We start from the raw sequence: 6,178 nt of genomic DNA, 5'->3' as shown, positions 1-6,178 counted from the left end.
AATTTCAAATTGCTCTTTCAATGGTTAGATAACTTCACAGTTCAACCAGCAGTTTATTAATGTCCTTAATTTTTCACAATTTCATGAGCATTTATAATTTGGCTCTTTTTCATTTTAGCCAATTTGGGTGTGGGATACTACGTCAGAATTGTTCTAGTCTATATTTCTCTAATCAGAAATGATTTGGAGTATTTTTTCATATATTTATATATAGCTTTGGTTTCTTCATCCAAAACTGTCTACTCATATCTTTTGACCATTTATCAACTGGAAGATGACCCTTATTCTCATAAATTTGACAAAATTATATATTTTAGGTATGAGATTTCTATCCAACAGATTGCTTTAAATTCTGCCCCCACCCAACTCCCAATTTCTGCTTTTCTTCTTATCTTAACATTTGTTTTATTTGGGTCTCAAAAAGATCCATTTTACATTTCACAATGCTCCATATCTCTTCTTTACTCAAAAGTCCTCTTCTATCCATAAAGCTGATAGATTATATGTTCCCTGTTCTCCTAATTTGATTATTAATCTCTTTCTATGTCCATATCATGTATCCCTTTTGAAATTATTTTAGTTAATTGCATAAGATATTGGACTATACTTCATTTCTACCAAACTAGTTTCCAGTTATCCCAGCAATTTTCACCAAATAATGACTTCTTATCCTAATAGTCTAGATTCACACTTTTGTCAAATTCAAGGTTACTAAAATCTTTTATTACTGTTTGTTGTTTGTCTGTTCTATTCCACCAATCTACCTTTGTATTCCTTGGCCAGTTTTGATAATTATTGCTTTATAATGTGATGAACAAATTTCGGTCAGTCTTAAAGAAACGAAGAGGCAAAGCTCCAAGCCAATAATAGGTTTGTTAAGAGACCAGTGTCTCTCAGCAAAACTGAGTCCTTAGACTTCTTCACTCCCAAAGACAATTGAATGAAGGTTTCCCTTTTCTTATACCCTAAAATTAGGTTAAGTTGATATATTTTCCTGACAATGGGTAGGTAGAAAAGTTTATTTCTAAAGAGATGAGAGATATCATGGGTAGAGAATACCTTTTCTGACTTTACACAATATGTTTATTTTGGATTTTTTTTTTGTTTTGTTTAAACCCTTAACTTCTGTGTATTGTCTCATAGGTGGAAGATTGGTAAGGGTGGGCAATGGGGATCAAGTGACTTGCCCAGGGTCACACAGTTGGGAAGTGTCTGAGGCCAGATTTGAACCTAAGACCTCCCGTCTCTAGGCCTGACTCTCAATCCACTGGGCTACCCAGCTGCCCCCATACACAATATGTTTTTGAAATGGGTGGTATGTACATTTTGTTATAATCAGTGGGCACTAGCTACTTATTGAATCCTAATTAGATAGAATAGTCCTTAAACTGATGCTATATCATTACCTCCTTCAGATATTTCTTATATGATTGGTCGACCTTCCATTAGAGGATGCTCATCTTCCCCATTACTGACTCACATGGTAGACAGGATATCTGCTGAATAGGACACCACTCTTTTGAAAAATGCTGGTTTGCTACCTTATAAGAAGTTACAGTAATGACAGATAATATGAGGTTACATAGAAAACAACTAAATACATTACATTCCAGTTGATTAATAAACATAAATATAGTTACTATAATTTTATTACTTCCTCATTAATCATCCTCAATCACTTCCTTTGGTTGAATATTGATTGATTTTTTTATTGTTTTTTTTTTAAAACCCTTGTACTTTGGTGCATTGTCTTATAGATGGAAGATTGGTAAGGGTGGGCAATGGGGGTCAAGTGACTTGCCCAGGGTCACACAGGATTGATTTTAATATGTAGAGTCATTTTTTAAAGGAGTTAAGGGATTCTCATTCTCTTCAGTGTCTCCTCTGATCCTGAGGATCATCACAATCTATGGGCAATGCAAGATGTTTACAATAGTTCTCACAGAACTTATTCAACTAAGGACCAATGCACAATACAGAGAGGGCATTCCAGTAAGGAGACTTGTCTGTGCAATCATTTATCTAAGACTAAAAGAATGAGTAAAACTTATAGGGAGTTGATTACAGTTCCACGATTACAATGCAAACTTTTTGAAAGAAAAATATACTTATTTGAAGCAGAGATGGAATATAAGAAATTAAACTGAATAATGTGGGGGTCCAATCACAGTGGTCAAATAAATTCTTCTTGATTTTTTCTATATTGCTTTCTAGAATGTTCTCCAAAACTCTGTCACTTGTACTAGAGTTGTTTACAGAGTTATTTTTTTCTGAGAATTTGGAACATTCTCATTTGTTTGACTCTTTAGGGATGGTATAGTCTGGGTCCATGTAATTGTACCCAACTATCTGAGAAATCTTGAGACATTATATTATGGATATATTATGAAGTTTTCTGTTGTTCATGCAACCAAAATATCAGGTGGTTTGGGAAGCAGACTCAGGGGATAGTGTCATTACAAGCCTTCTTGAAACCATCATTAAACCATCCCAAATTTTCCACAGGAAGAAACCTAATATTGCCTCTCTTATCAGCATTTTTCTAATTTTTAAATTTTCCAAAATTGAAATTTCCAATCCAAACCCATCATCTGCAAATGTTCTTGTTCTTCTTCTAGTGAATTTTCAAATGACCTAATGGGGAACACAGATCAGTCATTCCATAGATTTCTTTGAGATATACCCAGTGTACCAGTGCTAGTATAATAATAATAAAGATAATGATGGTGATGGTGATGATACTAGATAGCAGTTATATAGCACCTACTATATGCCAGGCACTGGACTAAGTGTGTTACAAAAACTAGGGCATTTCATCCTCACACAACAGGTACTATTATTAAAACCATTTTAAAGTTGAGAGCACTGAAGCAAACAGAAGTGAAATGATTTGCCCAAGGCCACACAGCTAGTTTCTGATAATGGATTTGAAATAACTTATTCCTGACTCCAGGCCCAATGTATTTTCCAGTGTGTCCAGACTCTGCCTCTAAGAAAATAGTAATTCCTTAATCATTTTTTCCCTATCAAGCTTAGGCTATATCTAAATATTGGTAAAAGGAAAGCAATATTTGAGATTGAACTTTAAGTACATATCTTATTTTCTTCCTTACCTTCTAAATGAGGACTATCTTTTTCATCTTTTTTGTATTCTCAGCACAAAAAACACTGCTTGGCACATAATAAGAGCTTTTTAAATATTGTTGACTTAATGATTATTAGCCAGTAGAAAAAGCAAATCATTCATTTGTATCTAGTTACTTATTTTCAGTGATTGGTTAGGAAGCTAAATTTACAGATAAATAATTCCTCTTCTCCACAAAATAAATTATAAGATTGTCCTACCATTTTCTATCTCATATGTATAAGAGCAAAGAGAGTATATGGATGTTCACGGAAGACTAGGACTTCTGCTTTGTGGGCTTGGCAGGCCCTTCTCAGGACTTCTCTCCTCTTTTGGACTTCAATAACTCTGGAAGAGAGAGTAAGGCAGAAGACTGGAACTCTGTCTCACTTAAATCTAATTCATGCACAAGTCAAGGAACATCACCAAGATGTCATTTTGGTCATCTTCTATTACCAAGATCAACAACCAAATGAGAAAAATTTCATTTTATTCTTATTATAAATTAAAATACATACACAAACTTGATATGTAACTATGCTTAAGACAGTTTCTGGCGTTCAGTCAAATATTGTAATACTTTGTTCCATTTTTTAAGTCTAGCATTAAATTTTCAGTATATTTATATATGCATATATATGACTATATGTACACATAATAAACATGATGTATATTTACATATACATGATATACACAATAAACATGATATATACTTACTTATACCTGATATACACAATCAACAGTATATATTTAAGATGACTGAATTTATTAAAATATTAATTATATTCAATAAAATGTATTGAACAGAAAATTACATTATGAAATTTGATAGATAATAGTAAACATTTAAGTTCTTGATGAATTTGTTCTTTTAATTCTTCCATCATGCCCCACATAAAATGTTTGAAATAATTAATTGGAGTTTTTTAATTTAGTCTTTAGGGTTTTCAAAATTATAGGATCACTAAAATTTTGTCTTTTATACATATTATTGAATAAACTTGCATTTTCTTAGGAGTATTTCAGACAAAAGTTATCATTGTATTTATTAGAAGTACACACACATGCACCCACCCTCACAAACATGCAGAAACATGTATACTACCATGAACTGGGTCTGTGTGATCCCAGAATATAAGCTCCAATTTCTGAGACAGTATACATCGGGCTTCAGATAAGCCAAGTAGAAAAGTTTGCATACGCAAAAACATAAGACATCATTTATCACATGTATATATGGGCATGTGATCTGGGGTTGGGCTTTAAACAATCACTGTATAGCAAAAATGAATAATATGGAAATAGCTATCAAGTGATAATATTTGTACAGCCCAGTGGCATTGACTGTCAGTTTCTGGAAGGGAAGAGGGAAGAGGGGAAGGAAAGAAAATGAATCATGTAACCATGGAAAAATATTTTAAAAAATTTTTAAATTAAAAATAGAAAAGTTTGCATGCTTTCCTTCAAAATTTCATCTTGTTTAATTTAACTGACAATTCTAGCCTGCTGAGATATTTCTGAACTTTGAATAGACCACACAATATTAATTTTCCTTCTGCCTTTTTAAATCTTGTAATATGATTAGTGTGATAATATTTGTTTGTCCAAGTGAGAGATGAATTAATTCGATTCATCAACAATTTACAAAGCCACTACCTTGAGGAAGATCAAGTTCTAAGTATGCCAATAAAAATGAACATTTTGTCTGCTTTTGAGGAACCAAATTCTGTTTGGTGAAACTAGACATACAAACTTATAATGAACTTTATATATGAATAGAAGTCAACATAAGCATATATGAACAGTAAGTACAGAGAATTTTTCAGTGAGGAGGAGATAGTAATGGGCAGGAGGTTAGGAGAGACTATTTCCCAAGATGACAGGGAGTCAATATTCAATCCTTCTTGGGTTAAATTATTAAACAAATTCTGAATCAGTCACATTGTGTTTTTCCTTGTCTTTCTTTACATATTGACCTCAAGAGTAGTAGTAGGACACTTGTAAAAGTCTCTATCTACATCTAGTCAAATAATGACTCTATTGTTCTCCTGCACTATCATTGAACTAGAACATTGAGGGCAAGTGTCCTTGAAGGCCAGAGTTTGCAGGATTAGATGGTGATTGGAGAAACAGATAAACTGGAAACTGAGTCGATTTTAAAAAAGGAATAGCTATAGCATTCAAAATAATGATAATATAATATGTAATTTATAAATGACAATCCTCATAGTGGGCCTGAAAGTTAGCACATACATACAAATATGCTTATTTGTATTTTACAAATGAGGAAATAGGATTCAGTCGGGAAAAAAATTACTTCAAGGATAAATTACTTGCCTAAAGTTTCACAGTGACCTCTAATTCTATCCCAAAACTTCTGCCTTGTCTTTTCCCTAGCCAAACTTTTGGATATCTTTGCACTATCTCACTTTCCTTCATGGTCAGTATCACATATGATCTTAACCAAAACCTTTTGATTGTATTCAGATATGAGAGGATTATACCTATTTCAAAAATGAATTAACTGAGACTTGGAGATGTCCAATGACTTCATCAATGTCATATACCTCGGAGGAATAGAAACAAACTTTAGTTAATAGCCTTGTCCAAGCCACTTTCTACCTCAGTTTGCTAGCAACAAGGTAAGAATTACAAAATCCCCATGAGAAAATGGTCTCTGTGTGTGCTTATATTTTCTCCCTCAATGGTCAGAGAAGAATTTAATGATTTGTTTTCTTCATGAGTTGGCAACAGAGCTGCAATGTGTCTCCAAGGGACAACCAGTTCCTCAGAGATTCAGGTCTCCCAGATCTGGATAAAGTCCCTGCCTCAGACCTAACTTTAGCTCTTGATATTGAAACTTCCACTATAGAGTAGTTCCATGCTGTGCTACCAGCTTGTGAGTCCAATTCACTTAGTCATTCATGTAGTTTCTTTTGTGTTTCATGAGGCTGAGTTGAATGGAGGACAGGAAAGGATATCATTAACTATATTGTCATCCATGCCACAGCAATGGCCAGGAGTGACCACTCTGCCACCAGGAACTTTTGATCT

Source organism: Gracilinanus agilis, chromosome 6 (genome assembly GCF_016433145.1).
Source record: "Gracilinanus agilis isolate LMUSP501 chromosome 6, AgileGrace, whole genome shotgun sequence".
Lineage (NCBI taxonomy): Eukaryota > Metazoa > Chordata > Mammalia > Didelphimorphia > Didelphidae > Gracilinanus > Gracilinanus agilis.
This window is presented reverse-complemented; position numbering follows the sequence as displayed.